Source organism: Herpailurus yagouaroundi, unplaced genomic scaffold, assembly GCF_014898765.1.
Source record: "Herpailurus yagouaroundi ecotype Mexico unplaced genomic scaffold, PumYag 208, whole genome shotgun sequence".
Lineage (NCBI taxonomy): Eukaryota > Metazoa > Chordata > Mammalia > Carnivora > Felidae > Herpailurus > Herpailurus yagouaroundi.
In genome coordinates, this window is record NW_024412439.1 from 3,665,906 (window position 1) to 3,681,558 (window position 15,653).

The 15,653-nt window shown below is 45.2% G+C and overlaps 1 protein-coding gene across 2 annotated transcripts in view; it reads left to right on the top strand.

Annotated features, from left to right (window-relative positions):
* Positions 1 to 5,316: 5,316 nt before the first annotated feature.
* Positions 5,317 to 15,653, top strand: part of TRIM16 (tripartite motif containing 16) — a 46,656-nt gene continuing 36,319 nt past the window's right edge. For both annotated transcript variants that reach the window (XM_040453142.1, XM_040453143.1), the window contains exons 1-3: positions 5,317 to 5,525; positions 6,371 to 6,442; positions 8,824 to 8,938. The gene's annotated coding sequence lies outside the window, so the exon portion shown is untranslated. The remainder of the gene's footprint in view (positions 5,526 to 6,370; positions 6,443 to 8,823; positions 8,939 to 15,653) is intronic.

Consider the following 15,653-nt stretch of genomic DNA (forward strand, 5'->3'; position numbering starts at 1 on the left):
ATGCTCTGTCTCTCTCTGTCCCAAAAATAAATAAACGTTGAAAAAAAAATTAAAAAAAAAACAAAATAACATTTAAAAAAATTTTAAAAAGAAACCCAAAAGTGAAATATTTTTTGCAACAGACTCAAACAATACAGAAGTATATAAAATAAAAAGTAAGCGTTCTTCTGTTCCCCCTTCAATTCCCACTCTTTATTTATTTATTTTTAAATGTTTATTTATTTGAGAGAGCGAGAAAGAGCACAGGCAGGTGAGAGGGAGAGAGGGAATCCCAAGCAGGCTCTACACTGTCAGTGTAGAGCCTGAATCAGGGCTTGAACTCGTCAACCGTGAGATGACGACCTGAGCTGAAATCAAGAGTCGGGTGCTTAACCGCCTGAGCTACCCAGGCACCCCAATTCCTATCCTTTAGAATTAAGTTTGATGTGTACCTGACTGACCAGATTCTTATGTAGATGTGTACGCACACACACATATAGCTATTATTTTACTGTTTCTTTTGTTTTCTAATTCACTCTTAATTCTCAACATTATCCTGTGGACATAAGCAATTTAAGTCTACTTCATTTTTTAAATGGATGCTTAGTGTTCTGATATATGCATGCACTATATTTATATATACTCTTACTGGTAAGCATTTGGGTTCTTTCCAATTTTTTTGCTGATCCAAGCAGTTTTGTGGTCCTGCTGTTATTTCTGTAGGATAGATTCCTGGAAACATGAGAGCTGGGATTTAGAATACATACATTGAGAATCTTGATGAGTTGGCAATACTAATCTGTACTCTCACAGTGTACCTATTTCCCCGTCCTCTTTCCTACATTATACTATCAATATTTTATTATTTTAATGTATATTTTATATTATACTGCATTCTTAGGCATTCATCATTTTATATGTTTATTTTCACATTTATCAGCCCAAGAATTGCCCATTCATTTCCTTTTCTCATTGTTTTTAAAGATACATAGTGTTTGTTTTTGTTTGTTTTTAAATGTTTTTTTTTTTTTAATTTTTTTTCAACGTTTTTATTTATTTATGGGACAGACAGAGACAGAGCATGAACGGGGGAGGGGCAGAGAGAGAGGGAGACACAGAATCGGAAACAGGCTCCAGGCTCCAAGCCATCAGCCCAGAGCCTGACGCGGGGCTCGAACTCACGGACCGTGAGATCGTGACCTGGCTGAAGTCGGACGCTTAACCGACTGCGCCACCCAGGCGCCCCTAAATGTTTATTTTTGAGAGAGAGAGAGAGTAAGCAAAAAGGGGAGGGGTAGAGAGAGAGAGAGAGAGAGAGAGACAGAGGATCCAAAGCAGGCTCTGAGCTGTCAGCACAGAGCCTGAAGTGGGGCTCAAACTCATGAACTATGAGATAATGACCTGAGCTGAAGTGGGGTGCTTCACCAGCTGATCCACCCAGGCGCCCCATCCTTTTCTCATTTTTAAAAAAATTTGTTTATTTTTGTGAGAGAGTGAGAGTGAGTGGAAGAGGGGCAGAGAGAGAGAAAGGGAGAGAGAAAACCCCAAGCAGGCTCTGTGCTGTCAGTGCTGAGCCTGATGCGGGGCTTGAACCCATGAACTGCAAGATCATGACCTGAACCCAAATCAAGAGTCAGATGCTTAGCCAACTGAGCCACTCAAGTGCCCCTCCCTTTCTCATTTTTATACAAGTTTTCTTTTTTATCAGTTTGATGTTGCTCTTTATACATTTTGCTTATTAATGCTTTATCTGAAATGTTTTAAAATTTTATTTTAAAGAGAGAGCATGAGCAGGAGAGGGGCACAGAGGCAGAGAGGGAGAATCTTCAGCAGGCTCCATGCTCCACGTGGAGCCTGATGCGGGGCTCAATCCCATGACCCTGGGATCATGACCTGAGCTGAAATCAAGAGTCAGACACTTCACTGACTGAGCCACCCAGGTGCCCCTAGATATTCTAGAATTGATATTCTAGATATTCTAGATATCTATTGATATTCTAGATATTCTAGAATTCTATTCTAGAATTGAAAAGAAAAATAATGGAAACAAAAAATGTAGTGGAAAGGCTTAGCAGCAGATTAGAGATGATAAAAGAGCCAATAAAATCAAAGACAGATCAGTTTGAGAAACCACAGAAAAGGGATTAAAGAAAATTGAGCAGAGCCTCAGAGACATGGGGGACAATGTCAAACAATCTAATATGCATGTACTTCAAGGCCCAGGAGGAGGGAGAAGTGAGTGAAATGTGGGCAGAAAAAAAGCATTTGAAGAAACAATGACTGAAAACTCCCCAAATTTGCTGAAAAACACCAACTTATGGACCTAAGAAGCTCAGTAAAGCCAGTAAGACCGATCTCTCTCTCTCTCTCCCTCCCTCCCTGTCTATCTAACTTCAGCACATCATAAACCTCTGAAAACTGAAGATAAAAAGACCTTTGTAGTAGCCAGAGGAAAATATATATTCAGGGACTAGGAAAAGAAGGACCCATTCCCTTCTCATCAGAGATTATGGAGGCCATAGGAAAACAGTAAAATATTTTTAAAGTTCGGAAAAGCAATGGCCACCCTCGAATTCTGTATCTATCAAAAAATATTCTTTGAGGGCTGCTTGGCTGGTTCAGTCGATGGAGCACGTGATTCTTGATCTCAGGGTCATGAGTTCGGGCCCCATGCCGGGTATAGAACCTACTTAAAAACCAAAATGTTTGTGGAAGTGAGGAAAAAATAAAGACATTTTCAGATAAAAGCTGAGATAATTTGTTGCTAAACAAACTGCACAATGAAAAATAATAAATGTCCTTCAGGCTTGAGAGATATGATAATGAAGTGGAAACACAGAATGGCAGGAAAAAATGAAGAGCGCCAGAAACGATAAAAAAGTAGGTAAATACAAAAGACTATTTTCTCTCTTTAAAATATTTTTTTTTAATTTTTTTTTTCAACGTTTATTTATTTTTGGAACAGAGAGAGACAGAGCATGAATGGGGGAGGGGCAGAGAGAGAGGGAGACACAGAATCAGAAACAGGCTCCAGTCTCCGAGCCATCAGCCCAGAGCCTGACGCGGGGCTCGAACTCACAGACCGCGAGATCGTGACCTGGCTGAAGTCGGACGCTTAACCGACTGCGCCACCCAGGCGCCCCTTTAAAATATTTTCTTAATGTTTATTTATTTTTGAGAGAGTGTGCATGTGCGTGTGTGCGAGCGTGGGAGGGGCACAGAGAGAGAGACACAGAATCCAAAGCAGGCTCCAGGCTCGGAGCTGTCAGCACAGAGCCTGACGTGGGGCTCAAACTCGCGAAACACGAGATCATGACCTGAGCTGAGGTCGGACGCTCAACTGACTGAGCCACCTAGGCACCCAAACCTGATCTATTAATAATTTTTTTTTAACGTTTATTTATTTTTGAGACAGAGAGAGACAGAGCATGAATGGGGGAGGGGCAGAGAGAGAGGGAGACACAGAAACGGAAGCAGGCTCCAGGCTCTGAGCCATCAGCTCAGAGCCCGACGCAGGGCTTGAACTCACGGACCGCGAGATCGTGACCTGAGCCGAAGTCGGACGCTCAACCGACTGAGCCACCCAGGCGCCCCCTGATCTATTAATAAGGACACATATTGTTAACGTTAGAAAAATCACTCAAAATATAATAACAAGAATTGCAACTAAGATGCCAATAGAGTAAATAAGATTGAGCACTGAAAATATTGAGATAACTCAAAGAAAGGCAGAAAAGTAGAAACAAAGGAAGAAAAAGTAAAAGGGACGAGGGAAAACAAATACCAAGAAGATAGAGTTAGACAACCATATCAATAATCACAGTAAGTGTAAATGGACTAAACATTTCAGTTAAAAAGGAGACCTTTCAATAAATGGTGTTGTGGTGAAAACTGACAAACAGCCTCCCAGCCAGGTAATCAAGAGTGACAACAACAGTGATGCATCCTGTTGATTGTTCATGCTCTTGAGAGGATGCAGCGAGAATGGCACTTTACCTCTAAAGTCTTCCTCCAAAACCTCCCCATAACCGCAGTGTAATCAGGAGAAGAGCATGAGACAAATCTCAATTAAGAGATACTATACAAAGTACACCTGGGTGACTCAGTCGGTTAAGCATCCGACTCTTGATCTCCATCCACTCAGGTCATGATCTCACAGTTCGTGGGATCAAGCCCCAAGTCAGGCTCTGCACTGACAGCATGGAAGCCTGCTTGGGACTCTCTCTCTCTCTCTCTCTCTCTCTCTCTCTCAAAATAAATAAACTTAAAACAGTTTTTAATTTTTTTTTTAACGTTTATTTATTTTTGAGACAGAGAGAGACAGCATGAACAGGGAGGAGCAGAGAGAGAGAGAGACACAGAATCTGAAACAGGCTCCAGGTTCTGAGCGGTCAGCACAGAGCCCGACGTGGGGCTCGAACTCACGGACCGTGAGATCATGACCTGAGCCGAAGTCGGACGCTTAACCGACCAAGCCACCCAGGCGCCCCTTAAAACAGTGTTTAATGTTTACTCAGAGAGAGAGAGAGAGAGAGAGAGACAGACAGACAGACAGAGTGCGAGTGGGGGAGGGGCAGAGAGAGAGAGGGAGACACAGAATTAGAAGCAGTTTCCCGGCTCTGAGCTGGTATCACAGAGCCCGATGTGGGGCTTGAACTCACAAACCACGAGATCATGACCTGAGCCAAAGTTGGGTGCTTAACCGACTGAGCCACCCAGGCACCCCTATTTATTTATTTTTAGATCTCTGTGTGCGTGAGAGCCCGGTGACTGCTAGTGCAACTCGGTAATATTGCCTTTATTTATGCTAAGCCCCCCGTAGTTTCACCCACTATTGCTTCTGCATCACCAGTGCCAATGTCAACAGAGTGAAAAATGTGAATAATATCCTAGTAATAACATGAAAATAATTTTGACCTCACACACTGCCTGACAGGGTCTCCCTGGGCCCCAGGAGTCCAGACCACACGTTTGGAACCACTGGGTTCCTGGCAGGCATCCAGAGTTTCTGGAAGATGAAGGCAAGTCCTTACACATATTTTATGCTTATTATACTTATCCCATTAATGAAATCCACTAGCTTTCTTCCCCCCCCCCCCCATTCCCACTCCACTCCTTCTCCCGCATTGCCAAAGGCAGAGGTCATTAAACTGGATTAAAAAATAATACTTATATGATGCCTACAAGAGGCTCATTTTATCTTAAAGATTTTATTTATTTTTAAAATTTATGTCATTTTATTTTAGAGAGAGAGAGAGTGTGTGTGTGAGCTGGGGAGAGGGGCAGAGGGAGAAAGAAAGAGAGAGAATCTTCGGCAGGCTCCATGCTCAACACGGAGGCTGATGTGGGCCTTGATCCCATGACACTGAGACCACGACCCCAGCTGAAATCAAGAGAGGGACGCTCAACCAACTGAGCCACCCAGGCACCCCATCAGTGACGGTGATTTTTAAGAAAGCTTTCCCTGGATGCAATATGGAGAGTGGACTGGAGGGAAGAACTAACAGATGTAGGAATCCTAGTTTGGAGCTGTGGCCATAATGCAGGTAAGAGACAGCGGTGGTTTGGACTACAGTCATGGCAGGGAAAACATGAAGGGTAAAGGTTCTGGAGATATCTGGGATGTAAAATGGTAATGGAATGGGTATGGGGGATGAGGGAAAGGGAAGAGTTAGGGATGCTCCCCCCCCCGCCCCACGTTTCTGTTTGCACATCTGGCCGGGAGCTGGTGGCTATATCAGAGAAAAGAACCGTGAAGAGGGCCAGCTTTGTTGTGGTGGGATCCGGAAAGTTTAATTTTGGATGCATTAGGTTCGAGGCGCCTGTGAGAAAGCCAGGTTCTCCTATGTCATATGGAATCTCACATTTCAGGTCTGGGCTGGAGACATCAACCTGTGAGTCATTGGCACCAGCAGAAACTGAAGTCTTAGGAATGAGTGAATCACGTAGGGAGAGAGAGAGAGGTGGGGAAGAGGAGGAGGTCTCGGGTTAAGGCCTCAGAGAACCTCTCAGTTTAACAGCCAGGTTACCAGAGGAGCAGGGAAGGCAGGCTGAAAAGTAACATCCGCGGGGGCCACCCGGAGAATGTGGCGTCTGTCACCTGCATGTTGCCCATTCGTTTATCTAGGTTTCTGATACTTTACCTTGTTCTAAAATCTGGAAGCTTACACTAATCCCGTGAGTTATACAAAGCCAACTACTCCTAGTTTTATAAGTGGAAAAACCCTGGGGCCGATAAAGCAGACGGTATCTGTAAGTGGCTAATAAACGGGGCTGAGCTGGCATAAAAACCCAAGTCTTCTGACGTCGGAACCCTGGGCGGCACCACTCGTGAACATACCGTCACTGAACTGCCGGAGGGGGCGTGTCAACACGGATTTGTTTTTGACAGGTGCCGTCCTCCGCTCATGTAAATGATCGGTCGATATTTTGAACGTTGGGAGATACGAGAAGGCGTGAAAAGGTAACCACTTGCAATAATTTCCACGAGCAGCCCTCTTCCACCTGTGTCCGTGCTCATGCCCTTGAAGCTCTTCTTTTTGGTATAATTAGGTTCCTGGCGTACCGTCCCTCTTATAATCTTCCTTTAGAAACATAATGCACCGCGACCCTTTCCTCATGTCATTATGCAATGAAAAACTGGTTTTGAAGGAATTGCTCGGCAGAATCTTAGGAAAGCAAACAGAACAATTTGCCAGAAGCAAACACGTCATGGTGGGTAGATGACTTAAAATACTACCCTCCTACCTGCCTGTCCCTCTTCATATGCTGCTTTCTGAAGCCAAAACACACGTTCCCTTTCGCAGAGAGTGAATAGTGGTACAGAACCTAAAGTCCCCATGACTCAGGTTTATAATTGTCATTGCTCCCCTGTAACCCTAGAGGGCATGCTCTGTATGCTTCAACCCCACGTGACCTTACCCAGGTCCGTGGTTCTACCCCACAGGTATGTTTCTAGCCTATGGGGACAGAATGAACACACTTTCCCCAGATCGCTAAGACGGATGCACACCATATTTCCGAGATGAAGCTTCCAGATGCCCCTGTTCTCAATCGAGGGTAACAAAGCCAACAGGTCAGTGTGAATGTCAGGTTGGGAACCAGGCAGGGTAGGGTTTTAGACCTGATAGAGATCTAGAAGCCACATACACGAGTCCAGAGCGGTAGGGGAAATGCATTCTCGAGAGGTTGGTGGAAGTGATGTTCGTTCATCTCTCTCTCTCTCTCTCTTTTTTTTAAATGTTTATTTATTATTGAGAGACAGAGACAGAGCATGAGCAGGGGAGGGGCAGAGAGAGAGGGAGACACAGCATCGGAAGTAGGCTCCAGGCTCCGAGCGGTCAGCACAGAGCCCGACACGGGGCTCGAACTCACAGACCGCGAGATCAGGACCTGAGCCAAAGTCGGACGTTTAACTGACTGAGCCCCCCAGGCGCCCCTTTCGTTTGTCTCTTATGTTAAGAAGGCTATGTCTCGTCTTCCTTTTTCCAACGACCCCCTAACCCTATCTGCCTACAAAGTGCCCCCTTGAGATATTCTCCTCTTCATTCTTAAAAGGTGGAGGTCAGTCTTGGGGGTTAGAGCAGTGAAGATCCCTTGCTCCCGCAAGTGTAAATTTTGGGGTTAGACGGTTTGGGCTGCAGTTTTTCGTATCCCTGCTGGATCGTGTGGTTTATATGGGACTGTTGCATCCGAGAAGAGGCAAATTTTACTAGCAGGTTAACGTATCGACTGAATACATTGGTCCCCGAGCGACAGAAGAAGGTTAGGATTACAGCTGTTACTGTTGGCCACAAAAAGATCATCCTCAATACTTAACGCAGTTTCGCAGTGCACAACCGAGCATCTGAGCAAAGATGTGTCTGTCTGACAATTACTGCCTCTTGAACAGGAACTTCAGGTCCGTCAGCAGCTCACACGGATAAGCTTCAGGAACATCTGGACTTGGCTCTGCGGGCTTCCTGAGACTGTGGAATCCAGGGAGCCACATCTTGTAGCTCAAGAGAAGAGTAGGTGGGTAACAGCACCAAGTGGGGTCCTGTCCAGAGGGGCTGAGCTGATCCCGAGGTGACCCTCATTGCCAGGTGTTCAAGTACACCCAGTCGCTTGGCTCATTAGGGATGGAGTTTAATTTCCTCTGATAAAGGGAGGCTCCTATTTGCATAATTGTCGAGGGCGGCCACAGCAGTCCCTGGTTGAATTATGTGGTTTATTGCTTGTTTAGTCTCAGTATTTGGGCAAATGAAGGTTCCCTCAGCTGCTTGGAAAAGGCCATCCGCATCTCCAGATGTGCTTGGTGCAGGCCTTCCCTTTGAGGCTGCCCTAACTCCAGTTAAAGCTTTGGGGAGCAGCCTCGACCAGTTCTCCTGAGTTCTTTGAAAGCTTTAGCTAAACTTTTCTTTAAAGTTCTGTTACATCTTCCAACATTTCCAGGATGATCGTGGCCTCCGGGCAGCATGTAGCTTCCATTGTATCCCTAGAGCCTGGGCCTGTTACCCAGCGGTTATTTTAAAAACAAATGCTAGGGGCGCCTGGGTGGCGCAGTCGGTTAAGCGTCCGACTTCAGCCAGGTCACGATCTCGCGGTCCGTGAGTTCGAGCCCCGCGTCAGGCTCTGGGCTGATGGCTCGGAGCCTGGAGCCTGTTTCCGATTCTGTGTCTTCCTCTCTCTCTGCCCCTCCCCCGTTCATGCTCTGTCTCTCTCTGTCCCAAAAATAAATAAACGTTGAAAAAAAAAATTAAAAACAAATGCTGGTCCATTATCACTTTGCATTGTTCAGGGAAGACCAAACCTAGGAATCACCTGCTCAAGTGACCCCTTGACTCCCTCCTTTGCTTTTTTCAGTTCTGCGAGGAAAAGCTTCCATCCACCCGGTAAAAGTATCTGTGAAGCCAGGAGTTATTCATATCCTCCACCAGGATGGGCATAATTGTAAAATCTACCTGCCAGTCTTTCCCAGGTAAAGTTCCTCTTTGTGTAGCTTTGGCTAGAGGTGGGGCAGGGGGAGTTCGTTTGCACATCTTTTTTTTTTTTTTTTTTTTTTAAGTTTATTTGTTTTTGACAGAGAGAGAGCGAGAGAGTGAGAGTGAGAGAGAGAGAGCGTGAGCTAGGGAGGGGCAGAGAGAGAGGGCTGCCCTGAAGCAGAATCTGAAGCAGGCTCCAGGCTCTGAGCCGTCAGCACGGAGCCCGAGGCAGGGCTCGAACTCATGTACCCTCAGATCGTGACCTGAGCCAAAGTCAGACGCTTAACCGACTGAGCCACCCCAGTTTGCACATCATTTTAAACACAGTACATACATTTTTGTGCAGCTTCCATTATGAGGTCTCAGACTAGTGACCTTTCTGTGTGGCCTACAGAGCGAGAAGCATGAGGATTCTCCAGAAGGTTATGTTAGCAAAACTCAGCTCTTTTAAATTTTTTTTTTCAACGTTTTTTATTTATTTTTTGGGACAGAGACAGAGCATGAACGGGGGAGGGGCAGAGAGAGAGGGAGACACAGAATCGGAAACAGGCTCCGGGCTCCGAGCCATCAGCCCAGAGCCTGATGCGGGGCTCGAACTCATGGACCGCGAGATCGTGACCTGGCTGAAGTCGGACGCTTAACCGACTGCGCCACCCAGGCGCCCCAAAACTCAGCTCTTTTAATATTGAGAAGATTTGGTTTTCCTAAATAATCAAAGACCTGATAAAGACAAAACATAGAAACTTTGTTTATCCTGGGCAGATAAAGAAAAAAAAAGTCTTTGTTTATAATTAAAAAAAAATTTTTTTTTTGAGGGGCGCCTGGGTGGCTCAGTCAGTTAAGTGTCTGACTTCTGCTCAGGTCATGATCTCATAGCTTGTGAGTTTGAGCCCAGCATTGGGCTCTGCACTGACAGCTTGGAGCCTGGAGCCTGCTTCGGATTCTGTGTCTCCCTCTCTCCCTCTGCCCCTCCCCCACTCACACTCTGTCTCTCTCTCTCTCTCAAAAAAAATAAACATTAAAAAAAATTTTGTTTTAAATAAAAAATTTTTTTTTGAGAGAGAAAGGGAGAATGTGAGTGGGGAAGAGGGGGAGAGAGAGAGAGAGAGGGAGGGAGGGAGAGAGAATCTTAAGCAGGCTCCACACTCAGTGAGGAGCCCAACATGGGGCTTGATCCCACAACCCTGGGATCATGACCTGAGCCAAAATCAGGAGTCAGACACCCAACCGACTGAGCCGCCCAGGCATCCTACAATTTTTTAATCAAGAATAGACCAATAATCTAAGAAAACTTTGTCATTTTAACAGAAGGAAAAACCAAATTCCAGTCTTACACTGTTGTACTTTTGAAATTAAAACTCATTTATTCCCATGTTCGTCAATTCTGACCATTTACAAAATTCCTTTCCAAAGATTCCTTTTTCACACACTTTCTACAGCGTTCTTTCCCATTCAGATTTTGTCCTAAATTTTCACTCGTTAAACAACCAGTCTCAAAACAACAACAACCAAAAAAAAAAAAAAAAAAAAGGCAACCAGTCTCATTTTAGGACAAAATTATTTTCTTTTCCCTCCACAAAAATGTATTCCTATTTCTCATATCTTTCTTACCAAAAACACAGATCTAACTTTCCTTGCATACCGAGCTGTTTTCCTTATTATTATTTTCGGTAGTCTTGATTACATTTATTAGCATTCTTAATGCCTAGAAACCTTAATTTCTGGTAAAAACTAAGTAGTAAGCAATTGTGAGCTGTTACACCAGAATTCTTAGGATCAGCAAATTTATAAACACCTTTAATAATTTTTAGAAACATGCCTTTTTTTTTTTTTTTAAATTTTTTTTTTCAACGTTTATTTATTTTTGGGACAGAGAGAGACAGAGCATGAACGGGGGAGGGGCAGAGAGAGAGGGAGACACAGAATCCGAAACAGGCTCCAGGCTCTGAGCCATCCGCCCAGAGCCTGACGCGGGGCTCGAACTCACGGACCACGAGATCGTGACCTGGCTGAAGTCGGACGCTTAACCGACTGCGCCACCCAGGCGCCCCTAGAAACATGCCTTTTTAAAGTAAATTCCTTGGCATGGCACAAACCATGTTTACTGATAGGTATCTTTAGTTTCTCTGCAGTAGGAAGACAAAAGGAGATGAATCTATGTTTATTTATTTATATTTTTGAGAGAGAGAGCATGTGCTCCAGCAGGGGAGGGGCAGAGAGGTGGGGGCGGGGGGGGGGGGCACGCAGAATCTTAGGCTCTACATCCAGTGTGGAGCCAGACTCGGGGCTCGATCCCCCGACCATGAGATCACGACCTGAGCAGAAATCAAGAGTCCGAAGCTTAACCAACTGAGCCACCCAGGCATCCTGATAAATCTAATTTAGTAATTAATGTTACAGTATTTGGAAAGGATCTAGATCTGCAATGAATTTAGCTTAACTCATTATTTACTTAAGCCCTTTAAGGTAAGTTACTAAGAAGATTTGGGAAGTTAAAAAATTTACCTAAACTTTTCATTTATTTAACCTGTTTTTAACAATTACCCATGAAAACTTCATGAAACAGACAAAATCTACCATCATTTTAAGTCATTTTTGGTGACAAATTGCAACAGATACAACATGAATTTAACTAATAAATTCGGGTGGAATGATTGATTATGTTCGATGTTGGGAACTCCAAAAGACATACCTATTTGAATTAAGCCAACAAACGTAAACTTTAATTTACCAGAGATTATCCCAGATCATGTGAGCCTGAAAAACATTTGGATTAGTTTCCATCTCTCTGAGTTTTAGAATACTCAATTCTCGTAAGCATTTGTCTTCAAACCAACTAATTACAGAACTGTTTGGCAATTTTTAGCCATACCATCTGGAGGGTGAAAAATACCACATTTACACAGACAGAAACAAAAACCTTATAGTAACCTTGACAAGTAACTTATGGAAACTGTGGGCTAGGTTTTGAACAAGCGTGCTTTTTTTAGCCATTTATAGGGCTTTTATATGGCCATTTATAAAGCTTTTTTTTTTTTTTTTTAAAGTAATCTCTACACCAACATGGGACTTGATCTCACAACCCCAAGGTCAAGAGTTGCAGGTTTTTCTGACTGAGCCAGCCAGGCACCCCTCTAGCCATTTATATTATATTATATTTTAAGGTTTATTTATTTCTGTATTTATTTATTATGTATTTATTAAAAAATTTTTTAAACATTTATTTATTATATTATTGAGATAGAGAGAGACAGAGCATGAGTGGGGGAGGGGCAGAGAGAGAGGGAGACACAGAATCTGAAGCAGGCTCCAGGCTCTGAGCTGTCACCACAGAGCCTGACGCAGGGCTCCAACTCACAAACCGGGAGATAATGACCTGAGCCAAAGTCAGACGCTCAACCGACTGAGCCACCCAGGCGCCCCAATTTTTTTTTTTTCCAACATTTATTTATTTTTGGGACAGAGAGAGACAGAGCATGAACGGGGGAGGGGCAGAGAGAGAGGGAGACACAGAATCGGAAACAGGCTCCAGGCTCTGAGCCATCAGCCCAGAGCCTGACGCGGGGCTCGAACTCACGGACCGCGAGATCGTGACCTGGCTGAAGTTGGACGCTTAACCGACTGCGCCACCCAGGCGCCCCGAGGCGCCCCAATTTTTAAATTTATTTTGAGAGAGAGAGAGAGAGAGAGAGAGAGCAGGAGAGTGCAGAGAGAGAGAGGGAGAGAGAGAATTCCAAGGGCTCCAATTCAGTGTGGAGCCCCAGGCGGGGCTTGAACTCATGAACCGTGAGGTTGTGACCTGAGCCGAAATCAAGAGTCAAGCACTTAACCAACTGAGCCACCCAGGTGCCCCTAGCTATTTATATTTTCAAAAAGCCTCTCCCCTTACCCCCCACCTCCACCTTTTTTCCTTCAGTTTTGGGAACAGGGAATGATCTGGGTAAAAGTTCCCAGAGAGGTTGAAGGACTTTGAATTATTAATGGGGCCATATTTCTAGTTTTTGCAAAGATGTACGATATAAGGGCAGAGGCTTTTCACTCCTTCGAGGAGCTGGGTTGCAGTTTCAATGACATTGAAATTGACCCACCCATATCATTACATTTTCTTTAATTCACTTCTTGCCCTCTGAGTGCATAGTTCTGATTTGGACTTAGGGAATAAGGTCTTAAGAAAAATTCCTATCGGTCTCTGAATATCACCTTCAAATCTGGCGAATTTCTGGCCACAGATAATCATTGCCTTATCATGTTGAGGGAGAAGGATTTTGATTTTAATGCCCCATTCCCTGGTGTCTCACTTAAAGGGCAAGATAAAGGTAGAGTAGTAAATGTTTCTTCAGGGGTTGATATTTTGGGGGCTCAGCGTTGTCACTATTTCGGAAAGTTTCTTATTAGTTTCTTACACGGATGGTACCGTGTCAGTGTTTTTTAGAAGCTTCTAAACGCCAAGAAGAATACGCATCCCACTCGGATTGTTTAGTTAACAGCCATCTTCCGGAGTTGGGTGTCCAAATAGGCTTAGTAAGTGTTCCAAAGGATCCTCACTTAGGCCATTTGAGCATTAAAATCGTAGTTAATAGAATCCTAAAAATTTTCTTATCCCAGTAACCTGAATGGGCTGCAAGCTTCCAGTGACGTAGTGTCATCCGCCTTCTACCAGGTTTTCTAGGTTCAACCCTACAGAGCACTCGGTCCCCCAGAGCATTTACCAAGGGGGCCTTTCTTCTTTTTTTGTTTTTTATTTAAAAAAAAAATTTTTTTTTTTTTTTACATTTATTCATTTTTGAGACAGAGAGAGACAGAGCATGAACGGGGGAGGGTCAGAGAGAGAGGGAGACACAGAATCTGAAATAGGCTCCAGGCTCCGAGACATCAGCATAGAGCCGGACGCGGGGCTCAAACTCACGGACCGCGAGATCATGACCTGAGCCGAAGTCAGACACCCAACCGACTGAGCCACCCAGGTGACCCCTTTCTTTTTTTTTTTTTTTTTTTTTTTTTTTAAAAACCTTTCCCTTGAACTTGGATCTCTGTTAAGGGCTTGTCTCCAGCTGCCAAAGGGTCTCTCATAAAGGTTGGTGGAGCCACAGACTCGACTGTTCTTAGCCCACTGAAAATTTCCTTCTCTAGAGTTGGTAAGTAAATCTCTTACAACTGAGAATTTAAAAGTGCGCACTCCATTGTTCGGGTCTACCAGACGGGGGCCTCTCCGTCTCCAGAATCTGAGATTTATCTCACTGAGGCCTTCAGGATCAGGTATCCCCCAATCAGCCTCCAGGACTCGAGGGTACAAAGGAGTGTTGGGATCTCTCAGACTCCCCCTCCAGAACAGACCAGATCTCTGCCCAGACCTCAAGCCCTTCCTTTTCTCCCCGCTGGAGATAGGGGCGGAGCCAGAGAGCCGATTTGTGGGATTTGTGGGGTCCCTGTCACCGCTCTGAAGGGACTCTGATCGCAGTGTCCAGAGTGGCCGCTGAACCCATTGCATGGACTGGTACATTGAGTGCCAATCGGGACGGACTCTCTTAGTGCCCTTCCTCCGGGACCCCCGGCGACATAGACCAGGTGGCCGGGTGACCGGATCTCGTTGCCCACCGCGTCACCTGTTTGGAGCCAGCACAGCTCAAGGGGATTAGGTGAGAGGTCCCACCTAGGTTGCCAGATTTTGTCACCCGAAACAGGCTTCACCTCTTGGTGGGAGTGGAGCCAAAAGACACAAATCAAGCCAAAGAGAAGGAGAAGGAAGGGTTTTACTTGCACCAAGTAAGGAGAGCGCTGGGGCGATTTCCCAAAGCAGCGTCTCCTGGAACAACAAAATGGGGGAGTCTTAAGCTAAGGGTGTGTGGATATTCGTGGCGAGGCATGAATAGATGGTGGCAATCTAGAACTGGGGCAAATATGGACCTGAGTTGACAGAGTCCAGGTCCTGGTAGACTGAAGTCGTGGGGCCAGCAAGGGCCGGGGACATCAGTTCTCTGGCTCCAGTCAGTCTGGTGTTTGAGTGCTCAGGGGGCGTTTAAATCCTGCAAAAATGACTCAAGAATGTGCTTCAGGGGCAGTCTTTTGAAACAGCACTGGGGGCCGGTCTTACCACCGACTTATTGTCTCTGATACTGGTTAGGTATGTCCTGATCTGGTAGTTGATGAGGGAGCAAAAAGCCAGCGGAGGGCAAAGCACAAACTAACACCCAGCAACCCAGCAATCCCCCTGCCCCCCACCCCCAACCACGTGGGATATGTGTGACATTCCTCAGGCACTCCCGGCTGCCCCAAAACAAAGGAAGGGGACAAACAAATGGTCAGCTGCTAGAGATCACAGTCACCCAGGACATGAATCTCCATCAGTTTGCAACTGTCTTTTTATTTTTATTTATTTTTGAGAGAGAGAGACAGAGTGTGAATGGGGGTGGGGTGGGGGAAGGGCTTAGGAGGGAGACACAGAATCCGAAGCAGGCTCCAGGCTCTGAGCTGTCAGCACAGAGCCCGATGTGGGGCTCGAACCCACAAACTGGGAGATCGTGACCTGACCTGAGCCGAAGTCAGACGCTTAACCGACTGAGCCATCCATGCGCCCCCAGTTTGCCACTGTTTTAGTGATTTACAAGAAAAAAAGCAATCTTAGCAATAACCAGACCTTCAGAAACCTACAGACTCAATTTCCTGGAGCCCTAACATCACCCTCCCCTCCACAGTATAGAAAATTTTACATAA